The 12,966-nt window shown below is 46.5% G+C and overlaps 8 non-coding genes across 8 annotated transcripts; all 8 read left to right on the top strand.

Moving 5' to 3' along the window:
- The first annotated feature begins 589 nt into the window (after nucleotides 1–589).
- Nucleotides 590–780, top strand: LOC142272031 (U2 spliceosomal RNA). Its single transcript, XR_012736974.1, has one exon. It is a non-coding gene; the product is annotated as a U2 spliceosomal RNA (small nuclear RNA).
- Nucleotides 781–2,167: 1,387 nt separating this feature from the next.
- LOC142272030 (U2 spliceosomal RNA) lies at nucleotides 2,168–2,358 on the top strand. Its single transcript, XR_012736973.1, has one exon. It is a non-coding gene; the product is annotated as a U2 spliceosomal RNA (small nuclear RNA).
- Nucleotides 2,359–3,745: 1,387 nt separating this feature from the next.
- On the top strand, nucleotides 3,746–3,936 carry LOC142272029 (U2 spliceosomal RNA). Its single transcript, XR_012736972.1, has one exon. It is a non-coding gene; the product is annotated as a U2 spliceosomal RNA (small nuclear RNA).
- Nucleotides 3,937–5,323: 1,387 nt separating this feature from the next.
- Nucleotides 5,324–5,514, top strand: LOC142272028 (U2 spliceosomal RNA). Its single transcript, XR_012736971.1, has one exon. It is a non-coding gene; the product is annotated as a U2 spliceosomal RNA (small nuclear RNA).
- Nucleotides 5,515–6,901: 1,387 nt separating this feature from the next.
- Nucleotides 6,902–7,092, top strand: LOC142272027 (U2 spliceosomal RNA). The gene has a single exon (XR_012736970.1). It is a non-coding gene; the product is annotated as a U2 spliceosomal RNA (small nuclear RNA).
- A 1,387-nt stretch (nucleotides 7,093–8,479) lies between these two features.
- LOC142272025 (U2 spliceosomal RNA) lies at nucleotides 8,480–8,670 on the top strand. Its single transcript, XR_012736969.1, has one exon. It is a non-coding gene; the product is annotated as a U2 spliceosomal RNA (small nuclear RNA).
- Nucleotides 8,671–10,057: 1,387 nt separating this feature from the next.
- LOC142272024 (U2 spliceosomal RNA) lies at nucleotides 10,058–10,248 on the top strand. The gene has a single exon (XR_012736968.1). It is a non-coding gene; the product is annotated as a U2 spliceosomal RNA (small nuclear RNA).
- Nucleotides 10,249–11,635: 1,387 nt separating this feature from the next.
- On the top strand, nucleotides 11,636–11,826 carry LOC142272023 (U2 spliceosomal RNA). The gene has a single exon (XR_012736967.1). It is a non-coding gene; the product is annotated as a U2 spliceosomal RNA (small nuclear RNA).
- Nucleotides 11,827–12,966: the final 1,140 nt, after the last annotated feature.

Below are 12,966 nucleotides of genomic sequence, written 5' to 3'. Positions count from 1 at the left end.
GGAACACTGGCGGCTTGTCACAATGCCCCCCGATGACATCACAATAGCGCTGCTGCCTAGAAAACAAGCTGCGCAGAAGAAGTTGTTCTTTGGGTGGGAGGGTGGGCTAGTGGAAGGAGGGGGCAATCTCTTTTTTTCCCGGGTGGTAGGGGGATGACAGGAGAAGGGAAGCGGGTGGTGAGAAAGGTACAGAGGGCAGGGTTTGGGGGCTGGGAAGGAAAGGGAAAAGATTAGGGTTTGGGGATGATGAAAGGGCTTTCTACGGGTAAGGATGGCAAAGGGTGGCAGTGACGGAAAGTCAGGCAACCTGTCCTGTCCGTCTTTTTGTATCGTGAATTGGAAAGACTGCAAGGGGGAGGGGAGTTGCTTGCGCCCTAAAGGAGGAGTTATTCAGATTCATTGCAGTGGGCGGCGGCTGCAAAACGCACCATTCTTCTTGTTTTGGCTCTGCAAAGCAGCCTTTTCAAGGGTTGGCTTGGGTGACAAAATGTCTTGTGTAGGCGTGGGTTTGTCTCCCTCTCGCTCTCTCTCCCTAAGATGTGTCCGGCATAGGCCAGGGTGCCACTCGAGGCCCAAACCAATTCTGGTTATCGCTTCTCGGCCTTTTGGCTAAGATCAAGTGTAGTATCTGTTCTTATCAGTTTAATATCTGATACGTCCCCTATCTGGGGACCATATATTAAATGGATTTTTAGAACAGGGAGATGGAAAAAGAGCTTGCTCTGTCCACTCCACGCATTGACCTGGTATTGCAGTACCTCCAGGAACGGTGCACCCCTTCTTAACCCAGTTTCCAAAAGCAGAACTCAATTCACCTGATTCATATTAGCCCGATTTAATGAATTGGAAGAAAGCATACGTCTTCATATGCACCTCAATTTGGCCCATTCACTTTTCACACTTCCTCCTTTTGTTTTTTATCTTTCACACTTTTGACTTTCTTTATTCATCCAAATAGCAAACTCATCACCACTCAACCTGACCAACTCGGCTATGTCCCCGTGCTGCAGTTCTCTGTCTTATCTAGATCATTTGCAATTGAATGGAATAGATCCCTTTTGGACAAAGTGGATTCACCTGCTGCTGCAGTGACCACAGGTGTGATAACATCTAGAATTGGCATCTGGTGCGATCTCTCCGCTTCCACTCCAAAGAAAGTTACCTGTTTATTCCTATCATGCATTGGTTTTTGGGGTTTTCTTTGAGTAATGATGATCTCTTTAGTAGTCTGTTGGCGCCCTCTCCTGGAGGAATAGTTTGCTTGCTCTTGGACATTCTAAAAGAGAGGTCATGATAGACATTGAGCTTCTGAGCTCAATTGGGGACAGTCATGGGTGATGAATGTTTGCAACCTACTGCGAAGCCTCATACCGCAATATAAGGAACGTCAAATACTAAGAAAGGGCGGCCTATGAAAGAATTACTACTTTCAATAAGTACACTTAAACGGCTAATTGGGAATAGAAAAACTGTAAAAAGCCCTCTGAGAAAGCCCCCCTCTAACCTTTGATAGTAAGCTTTTCTGTAGTCTGCCTGTTGATGTATTTTCCGTTTGAACTGTGCACAACATGAAGAGACGGAACACTGGCGGCTTGTCACAATGCCCCCCGATGACATCACAATAGCGCTGCTGCCTAGAAAACAAGCTGCGCAGAAGAAGTTGTTCTTTGGGTGGGAGGGTGGGCTAGTGGAAGGAGGGGGCAATCTCTTTTTTTCCCGGGTGGTAGGGGGATGACAGGAGAAGGGAAGCGGGTGGTGAGAAAGGTACAGAGGGCAGGGTTTGGGGGCTGGGAAGGAAAGGGAAAAGATTAGGGTTTGGGGATGATGAAAGGGCTTTCTACGGGTAAGGATGGCAAAGGGTGGCAGTGACGGAAAGTCAGGCAACCTGTCCTGTCCGTCTTTTTGTATCGTGAATTGGAAAGACTGCAAGGGGGAGGGGAGTTGCTTGCGCCCTAAAGGAGGAGTTATTCAGATTCATTGCAGTGGGCGGCGGCTGCAAAACGCACCATTCTTCTTGTTTTGGCTCTGCAAAGCAGCCTTTTCAAGGGTTGGCTTGGGTGACAAAATGTCTTGTGTAGGCGTGGGTTTGTCTCCCTCTCGCTCTCTCTCCCTAAGATGTGTCCGGCATAGGCCAGGGTGCCACTCGAGGCCCAAACCAATTCTGGTTATCGCTTCTCGGCCTTTTGGCTAAGATCAAGTGTAGTATCTGTTCTTATCAGTTTAATATCTGATACGTCCCCTATCTGGGGACCATATATTAAATGGATTTTTAGAACAGGGAGATGGAAAAAGAGCTTGCTCTGTCCACTCCACGCATTGACCTGGTATTGCAGTACCTCCAGGAACGGTGCACCCCTTCTTAACCCAGTTTCCAAAAGCAGAACTCAATTCACCTGATTCATATTAGCCCGATTTAATGAATTGGAAGAAAGCATACGTCTTCATATGCACCTCAATTTGGCCCATTCACTTTTCACACTTCCTCCTTTTGTTTTTTATCTTTCACACTTTTGACTTTCTTTATTCATCCAAATAGCAAACTCATCACCACTCAACCTGACCAACTCGGCTATGTCCCCGTGCTGCAGTTCTCTGTCTTATCTAGATCATTTGCAATTGAATGGAATAGATCCCTTTTGGACAAAGTGGATTCACCTGCTGCTGCAGTGACCACAGGTGTGATAACATCTAGAATTGGCATCTGGTGCGATCTCTCCGCTTCCACTCCAAAGAAAGTTACCTGTTTATTCCTATCATGCATTGGTTTTTGGGGTTTTCTTTGAGTAATGATGATCTCTTTAGTAGTCTGTTGGCGCCCTCTCCTGGAGGAATAGTTTGCTTGCTCTTGGACATTCTAAAAGAGAGGTCATGATAGACATTGAGCTTCTGAGCTCAATTGGGGACAGTCATGGGTGATGAATGTTTGCAACCTACTGCGAAGCCTCATACCGCAATATAAGGAACGTCAAATACTAAGAAAGGGCGGCCTATGAAAGAATTACTACTTTCAATAAGTACACTTAAACGGCTAATTGGGAATAGAAAAACTGTAAAAAGCCCTCTGAGAAAGCCCCCCTCTAACCTTTGATAGTAAGCTTTTCTGTAGTCTGCCTGTTGATGTATTTTCCGTTTGAACTGTGCACAACATGAAGAGACGGAACACTGGCGGCTTGTCACAATGCCCCCCGATGACATCACAATAGCGCTGCTGCCTAGAAAACAAGCTGCGCAGAAGAAGTTGTTCTTTGGGTGGGAGGGTGGGCTAGTGGAAGGAGGGGGCAATCTCTTTTTTTCCCGGGTGGTAGGGGGATGACAGGAGAAGGGAAGCGGGTGGTGAGAAAGGTACAGAGGGCAGGGTTTGGGGGCTGGGAAGGAAAGGGAAAAGATTAGGGTTTGGGGATGATGAAAGGGCTTTCTACGGGTAAGGATGGCAAAGGGTGGCAGTGACGGAAAGTCAGGCAACCTGTCCTGTCCGTCTTTTTGTATCGTGAATTGGAAAGACTGCAAGGGGGAGGGGAGTTGCTTGCGCCCTAAAGGAGGAGTTATTCAGATTCATTGCAGTGGGCGGCGGCTGCAAAACGCACCATTCTTCTTGTTTTGGCTCTGCAAAGCAGCCTTTTCAAGGGTTGGCTTGGGTGACAAAATGTCTTGTGTAGGCGTGGGTTTGTCTCCCTCTCGCTCTCTCTCCCTAAGATGTGTCCGGCATAGGCCAGGGTGCCACTCGAGGCCCAAACCAATTCTGGTTATCGCTTCTCGGCCTTTTGGCTAAGATCAAGTGTAGTATCTGTTCTTATCAGTTTAATATCTGATACGTCCCCTATCTGGGGACCATATATTAAATGGATTTTTAGAACAGGGAGATGGAAAAAGAGCTTGCTCTGTCCACTCCACGCATTGACCTGGTATTGCAGTACCTCCAGGAACGGTGCACCCCTTCTTAACCCAGTTTCCAAAAGCAGAACTCAATTCACCTGATTCATATTAGCCCGATTTAATGAATTGGAAGAAAGCATACGTCTTCATATGCACCTCAATTTGGCCCATTCACTTTTCACACTTCCTCCTTTTGTTTTTTATCTTTCACACTTTTGACTTTCTTTATTCATCCAAATAGCAAACTCATCACCACTCAACCTGACCAACTCGGCTATGTCCCCGTGCTGCAGTTCTCTGTCTTATCTAGATCATTTGCAATTGAATGGAATAGATCCCTTTTGGACAAAGTGGATTCACCTGCTGCTGCAGTGACCACAGGTGTGATAACATCTAGAATTGGCATCTGGTGCGATCTCTCCGCTTCCACTCCAAAGAAAGTTACCTGTTTATTCCTATCATGCATTGGTTTTTGGGGTTTTCTTTGAGTAATGATGATCTCTTTAGTAGTCTGTTGGCGCCCTCTCCTGGAGGAATAGTTTGCTTGCTCTTGGACATTCTAAAAGAGAGGTCATGATAGACATTGAGCTTCTGAGCTCAATTGGGGACAGTCATGGGTGATGAATGTTTGCAACCTACTGCGAAGCCTCATACCGCAATATAAGGAACGTCAAATACTAAGAAAGGGCGGCCTATGAAAGAATTACTACTTTCAATAAGTACACTTAAACGGCTAATTGGGAATAGAAAAACTGTAAAAAGCCCTCTGAGAAAGCCCCCCTCTAACCTTTGATAGTAAGCTTTTCTGTAGTCTGCCTGTTGATGTATTTTCCGTTTGAACTGTGCACAACATGAAGAGACGGAACACTGGCGGCTTGTCACAATGCCCCCCGATGACATCACAATAGCGCTGCTGCCTAGAAAACAAGCTGCGCAGAAGAAGTTGTTCTTTGGGTGGGAGGGTGGGCTAGTGGAAGGAGGGGGCAATCTCTTTTTTTCCCGGGTGGTAGGGGGATGACAGGAGAAGGGAAGCGGGTGGTGAGAAAGGTACAGAGGGCAGGGTTTGGGGGCTGGGAAGGAAAGGGAAAAGATTAGGGTTTGGGGATGATGAAAGGGCTTTCTACGGGTAAGGATGGCAAAGGGTGGCAGTGACGGAAAGTCAGGCAACCTGTCCTGTCCGTCTTTTTGTATCGTGAATTGGAAAGACTGCAAGGGGGAGGGGAGTTGCTTGCGCCCTAAAGGAGGAGTTATTCAGATTCATTGCAGTGGGCGGCGGCTGCAAAACGCACCATTCTTCTTGTTTTGGCTCTGCAAAGCAGCCTTTTCAAGGGTTGGCTTGGGTGACAAAATGTCTTGTGTAGGCGTGGGTTTGTCTCCCTCTCGCTCTCTCTCCCTAAGATGTGTCCGGCATAGGCCAGGGTGCCACTCGAGGCCCAAACCAATTCTGGTTATCGCTTCTCGGCCTTTTGGCTAAGATCAAGTGTAGTATCTGTTCTTATCAGTTTAATATCTGATACGTCCCCTATCTGGGGACCATATATTAAATGGATTTTTAGAACAGGGAGATGGAAAAAGAGCTTGCTCTGTCCACTCCACGCATTGACCTGGTATTGCAGTACCTCCAGGAACGGTGCACCCCTTCTTAACCCAGTTTCCAAAAGCAGAACTCAATTCACCTGATTCATATTAGCCCGATTTAATGAATTGGAAGAAAGCATACGTCTTCATATGCACCTCAATTTGGCCCATTCACTTTTCACACTTCCTCCTTTTGTTTTTTATCTTTCACACTTTTGACTTTCTTTATTCATCCAAATAGCAAACTCATCACCACTCAACCTGACCAACTCGGCTATGTCCCCGTGCTGCAGTTCTCTGTCTTATCTAGATCATTTGCAATTGAATGGAATAGATCCCTTTTGGACAAAGTGGATTCACCTGCTGCTGCAGTGACCACAGGTGTGATAACATCTAGAATTGGCATCTGGTGCGATCTCTCCGCTTCCACTCCAAAGAAAGTTACCTGTTTATTCCTATCATGCATTGGTTTTTGGGGTTTTCTTTGAGTAATGATGATCTCTTTAGTAGTCTGTTGGCGCCCTCTCCTGGAGGAATAGTTTGCTTGCTCTTGGACATTCTAAAAGAGAGGTCATGATAGACATTGAGCTTCTGAGCTCAATTGGGGACAGTCATGGGTGATGAATGTTTGCAACCTACTGCGAAGCCTCATACCGCAATATAAGGAACGTCAAATACTAAGAAAGGGCGGCCTATGAAAGAATTACTACTTTCAATAAGTACACTTAAACGGCTAATTGGGAATAGAAAAACTGTAAAAAGCCCTCTGAGAAAGCCCCCCTCTAACCTTTGATAGTAAGCTTTTCTGTAGTCTGCCTGTTGATGTATTTTCCGTTTGAACTGTGCACAACATGAAGAGACGGAACACTGGCGGCTTGTCACAATGCCCCCCGATGACATCACAATAGCGCTGCTGCCTAGAAAACAAGCTGCGCAGAAGAAGTTGTTCTTTGGGTGGGAGGGTGGGCTAGTGGAAGGAGGGGGCAATCTCTTTTTTTCCCGGGTGGTAGGGGGATGACAGGAGAAGGGAAGCGGGTGGTGAGAAAGGTACAGAGGGCAGGGTTTGGGGGCTGGGAAGGAAAGGGAAAAGATTAGGGTTTGGGGATGATGAAAGGGCTTTCTACGGGTAAGGATGGCAAAGGGTGGCAGTGACGGAAAGTCAGGCAACCTGTCCTGTCCGTCTTTTTGTATCGTGAATTGGAAAGACTGCAAGGGGGAGGGGAGTTGCTTGCGCCCTAAAGGAGGAGTTATTCAGATTCATTGCAGTGGGCGGCGGCTGCAAAACGCACCATTCTTCTTGTTTTGGCTCTGCAAAGCAGCCTTTTCAAGGGTTGGCTTGGGTGACAAAATGTCTTGTGTAGGCGTGGGTTTGTCTCCCTCTCGCTCTCTCTCCCTAAGATGTGTCCGGCATAGGCCAGGGTGCCACTCGAGGCCCAAACCAATTCTGGTTATCGCTTCTCGGCCTTTTGGCTAAGATCAAGTGTAGTATCTGTTCTTATCAGTTTAATATCTGATACGTCCCCTATCTGGGGACCATATATTAAATGGATTTTTAGAACAGGGAGATGGAAAAAGAGCTTGCTCTGTCCACTCCACGCATTGACCTGGTATTGCAGTACCTCCAGGAACGGTGCACCCCTTCTTAACCCAGTTTCCAAAAGCAGAACTCAATTCACCTGATTCATATTAGCCCGATTTAATGAATTGGAAGAAAGCATACGTCTTCATATGCACCTCAATTTGGCCCATTCACTTTTCACACTTCCTCCTTTTGTTTTTTATCTTTCACACTTTTGACTTTCTTTATTCATCCAAATAGCAAACTCATCACCACTCAACCTGACCAACTCGGCTATGTCCCCGTGCTGCAGTTCTCTGTCTTATCTAGATCATTTGCAATTGAATGGAATAGATCCCTTTTGGACAAAGTGGATTCACCTGCTGCTGCAGTGACCACAGGTGTGATAACATCTAGAATTGGCATCTGGTGCGATCTCTCCGCTTCCACTCCAAAGAAAGTTACCTGTTTATTCCTATCATGCATTGGTTTTTGGGGTTTTCTTTGAGTAATGATGATCTCTTTAGTAGTCTGTTGGCGCCCTCTCCTGGAGGAATAGTTTGCTTGCTCTTGGACATTCTAAAAGAGAGGTCATGATAGACATTGAGCTTCTGAGCTCAATTGGGGACAGTCATGGGTGATGAATGTTTGCAACCTACTGCGAAGCCTCATACCGCAATATAAGGAACGTCAAATACTAAGAAAGGGCGGCCTATGAAAGAATTACTACTTTCAATAAGTACACTTAAACGGCTAATTGGGAATAGAAAAACTGTAAAAAGCCCTCTGAGAAAGCCCCCCTCTAACCTTTGATAGTAAGCTTTTCTGTAGTCTGCCTGTTGATGTATTTTCCGTTTGAACTGTGCACAACATGAAGAGACGGAACACTGGCGGCTTGTCACAATGCCCCCCGATGACATCACAATAGCGCTGCTGCCTAGAAAACAAGCTGCGCAGAAGAAGTTGTTCTTTGGGTGGGAGGGTGGGCTAGTGGAAGGAGGGGGCAATCTCTTTTTTTCCCGGGTGGTAGGGGGATGACAGGAGAAGGGAAGCGGGTGGTGAGAAAGGTACAGAGGGCAGGGTTTGGGGGCTGGGAAGGAAAGGGAAAAGATTAGGGTTTGGGGATGATGAAAGGGCTTTCTACGGGTAAGGATGGCAAAGGGTGGCAGTGACGGAAAGTCAGGCAACCTGTCCTGTCCGTCTTTTTGTATCGTGAATTGGAAAGACTGCAAGGGGGAGGGGAGTTGCTTGCGCCCTAAAGGAGGAGTTATTCAGATTCATTGCAGTGGGCGGCGGCTGCAAAACGCACCATTCTTCTTGTTTTGGCTCTGCAAAGCAGCCTTTTCAAGGGTTGGCTTGGGTGACAAAATGTCTTGTGTAGGCGTGGGTTTGTCTCCCTCTCGCTCTCTCTCCCTAAGATGTGTCCGGCATAGGCCAGGGTGCCACTCGAGGCCCAAACCAATTCTGGTTATCGCTTCTCGGCCTTTTGGCTAAGATCAAGTGTAGTATCTGTTCTTATCAGTTTAATATCTGATACGTCCCCTATCTGGGGACCATATATTAAATGGATTTTTAGAACAGGGAGATGGAAAAAGAGCTTGCTCTGTCCACTCCACGCATTGACCTGGTATTGCAGTACCTCCAGGAACGGTGCACCCCTTCTTAACCCAGTTTCCAAAAGCAGAACTCAATTCACCTGATTCATATTAGCCCGATTTAATGAATTGGAAGAAAGCATACGTCTTCATATGCACCTCAATTTGGCCCATTCACTTTTCACACTTCCTCCTTTTGTTTTTTATCTTTCACACTTTTGACTTTCTTTATTCATCCAAATAGCAAACTCATCACCACTCAACCTGACCAACTCGGCTATGTCCCCGTGCTGCAGTTCTCTGTCTTATCTAGATCATTTGCAATTGAATGGAATAGATCCCTTTTGGACAAAGTGGATTCACCTGCTGCTGCAGTGACCACAGGTGTGATAACATCTAGAATTGGCATCTGGTGCGATCTCTCCGCTTCCACTCCAAAGAAAGTTACCTGTTTATTCCTATCATGCATTGGTTTTTGGGGTTTTCTTTGAGTAATGATGATCTCTTTAGTAGTCTGTTGGCGCCCTCTCCTGGAGGAATAGTTTGCTTGCTCTTGGACATTCTAAAAGAGAGGTCATGATAGACATTGAGCTTCTGAGCTCAATTGGGGACAGTCATGGGTGATGAATGTTTGCAACCTACTGCGAAGCCTCATACCGCAATATAAGGAACGTCAAATACTAAGAAAGGGCGGCCTATGAAAGAATTACTACTTTCAATAAGTACACTTAAACGGCTAATTGGGAATAGAAAAACTGTAAAAAGCCCTCTGAGAAAGCCCCCCTCTAACCTTTGATAGTAAGCTTTTCTGTAGTCTGCCTGTTGATGTATTTTCCGTTTGAACTGTGCACAACATGAAGAGACGGAACACTGGCGGCTTGTCACAATGCCCCCCGATGACATCACAATAGCGCTGCTGCCTAGAAAACAAGCTGCGCAGAAGAAGTTGTTCTTTGGGTGGGAGGGTGGGCTAGTGGAAGGAGGGGGCAATCTCTTTTTTTCCCGGGTGGTAGGGGGATGACAGGAGAAGGGAAGCGGGTGGTGAGAAAGGTACAGAGGGCAGGGTTTGGGGGCTGGGAAGGAAAGGGAAAAGATTAGGGTTTGGGGATGATGAAAGGGCTTTCTACGGGTAAGGATGGCAAAGGGTGGCAGTGACGGAAAGTCAGGCAACCTGTCCTGTCCGTCTTTTTGTATCGTGAATTGGAAAGACTGCAAGGGGGAGGGGAGTTGCTTGCGCCCTAAAGGAGGAGTTATTCAGATTCATTGCAGTGGGCGGCGGCTGCAAAACGCACCATTCTTCTTGTTTTGGCTCTGCAAAGCAGCCTTTTCAAGGGTTGGCTTGGGTGACAAAATGTCTTGTGTAGGCGTGGGTTTGTCTCCCTCTCGCTCTCTCTCCCTAAGATGTGTCCGGCATAGGCCAGGGTGCCACTCGAGGCCCAAACCAATTCTGGTTATCGCTTCTCGGCCTTTTGGCTAAGATCAAGTGTAGTATCTGTTCTTATCAGTTTAATATCTGATACGTCCCCTATCTGGGGACCATATATTAAATGGATTTTTAGAACAGGGAGATGGAAAAAGAGCTTGCTCTGTCCACTCCACGCATTGACCTGGTATTGCAGTACCTCCAGGAACGGTGCACCCCTTCTTAACCCAGTTTCCAAAAGCAGAACTCAATTCACCTGATTCATATTAGCCCGATTTAATGAATTGGAAGAAAGCATACGTCTTCATATGCACCTCAATTTGGCCCATTCACTTTTCACACTTCCTCCTTTTGTTTTTTATCTTTCACACTTTTGACTTTCTTTATTCATCCAAATAGCAAACTCATCACCACTCAACCTGACCAACTCGGCTATGTCCCCGTGCTGCAGTTCTCTGTCTTATCTAGATCATTTGCAATTGAATGGAATAGATCCCTTTTGGACAAAGTGGATTCACCTGCTGCTGCAGTGACCACAGGTGTGATAACATCTAGAATTGGCATCTGGTGCGATCTCTCCGCTTCCACTCCAAAGAAAGTTACCTGTTTATTCCTATCATGCATTGGTTTTTGGGGTTTTCTTTGAGTAATGATGATCTCTTTAGTAGTCTGTTGGCGCCCTCTCCTGGAGGAATAGTTTGCTTGCTCTTGGACATTCTAAAAGAGAGGTCATGATAGACATTGAGCTTCTGAGCTCAATTGGGGACAGTCATGGGTGATGAATGTTTGCAACCTACTGCGAAGCCTCATACCGCAATATAAGGAACGTCAAATACTAAGAAAGGGCGGCCTATGAAAGAATTACTACTTTCAATAAGTACACTTAAACGGCTAATTGGGAATAGAAAAACTGTAAAAAGCCCTCTGAGAAAGCCCCCCTCTAACCTTTGATAGTAAGCTTTTCTGTAGTCTGCCTGTTGATGTATTTTCCGTTTGAACTGTGCACAACATGAAGAGACGGAACACTGGCGGCTTGTCACAATGCCCCCCGATGACATCACAATAGCGCTGCTGCCTAGAAAACAAGCTGCGCAGAAGAAGTTGTTCTTTGGGTGGGAGGGTGGGCTAGTGGAAGGAGGGGGCAATCTCTTTTTTTCCCGGGTGGTAGGGGGATGACAGGAGAAGGGAAGCGGGTGGTGAGAAAGGTACAGAGGGCAGGGTTTGGGGGCTGGGAAGGAAAGGGAAAAGATTAGGGTTTGGGGATGATGAAAGGGCTTTCTACGGGTAAGGATGGCAAAGGGTGGCAGTGACGGAAAGTCAGGCAACCTGTCCTGTCCGTCTTTTTGTATCGTGAATTGGAAAGACTGCAAGGGGGAGGGGAGTTGCTTGCGCCCTAAAGGAGGAGTTATTCAGATTCATTGCAGTGGGCGGCGGCTGCAAAACGCACCATTCTTCTTGTTTTGGCTCTGCAAAGCAGCCTTTTCAAGGGTTGGCTTGGGTGACAAAATGTCTTGTGTAGGCGTGGGTTTGTCTCCCTCTCGCTCTCTCTCCCTAAGATGTGTCCGGCATAGGCCAGGGTGCCACTCGAGGCCCAAACCAATTCTGGTTATCGCTTCTCGGCCTTTTGGCTAAGATCAAGTGTAGTATCTGTTCTTATCAGTTTAATATCTGATACGTCCCCTATCTGGGGACCATATATTAAATGGATTTTTAGAACAGGGAGATGGAAAAAGAGCTTGCTCTGTCCACTCCACGCATTGACCTGGTATTGCAGTACCTCCAGGAACGGTGCACCCCTTCTTAACCCAGTTTCCAAAAGCAGAACTCAATTCACCTGATTCATATTAGCCCGATTTAATGAATTGGAAGAAAGCATACGTCTTCATATGCACCTCAATTTGGCCCATTCACTTTTCACACTTCCTCCTTTTGTTTTTTATCTTTCACACTTTTGACTTTCTTTATTCATCCAAATAGCAAACTCATCACCACTCAACCTGACCAACTCGGCTATGTCCCCGTGCTGCAGTTCTCTGTCTTATCTAGATCATTTGCAATTGAATGGAATAGATCCCTTTTGGACAAAGTGGATTCACCTGCTGCTGCAGTGACCACAGGTGTGATAACATCTAGAATTGGCATCTGGTGCGATCTCTCCGCTTCCACTCCAAAGAAAGTTACCTGTTTATTCCTATCATGCATTGGTTTTTGGGGTTTTCTTTGAGTAATGATGATCTCTTTAGTAGTCTGTTGGCGCCCTCTCCTGGAGGAATAGTTTGCTTGCTCTTGGACATTCTAAAAGAGAGGTCATGATAGACATTGAGCTTCTGAGCTCAATTGGGGACAGTCATGGGTGATGAATGTTTGCAACCTACTGCGAAGCCTCATACCGCAATATAAGGAACGTCAAATACTAAGAAAGGGCGGCCTATGAAAGAATTACTACTTTCAATAAGTACACTTAAACGGCTAATTGGGAATAGAAAAACTGTAAAAAGCCCTCTGAGAAAGCCCCCCTCTAACCTTTGATAGTAAGCTTTTCTGTAGTCTGCCTGTTGATGTATTTTCCGTTTGAACTGTGCACAACATGAAGAGACGGAACACTGGCGGCTTGTCACAATGCCCCCCGATGACATCACAATAGCGCTGCTGCCTAGAAAACAAGCTGCGCAGAAGAAGTTGTTCTTTGGGTGGGAGGGTGGGCTAGTGGAAGGAGGGGGCAATCTCTTTTTTTCCCGGGTGGTAGGGGGATGACAGGAGAAGGGAAGCGGGTGGTGAGAAAGGTACAGAGGGCAGGGTTTGGGGGCTGGGAAGGAAAGGGAAAAGATTAGGGTTTGGGGATGATGAAAGGGCTTTCTACGGGTAAGGATGGCAAAGGGTGGCAGTGACGGAAAGTCAGGCAACCTGTCCTGTCCGTCTTTTTGTATCGTGAATTGGAA

The sequence above is a fragment of the Anomaloglossus baeobatrachus genome, unplaced genomic scaffold (genome assembly GCF_048569485.1).
Source record: "Anomaloglossus baeobatrachus isolate aAnoBae1 unplaced genomic scaffold, aAnoBae1.hap1 Scaffold_3438, whole genome shotgun sequence".
NCBI lineage: Eukaryota > Metazoa > Chordata > Amphibia > Anura > Aromobatidae > Anomaloglossus > Anomaloglossus baeobatrachus.
This window is presented reverse-complemented; position numbering and strand designations above follow the sequence as displayed.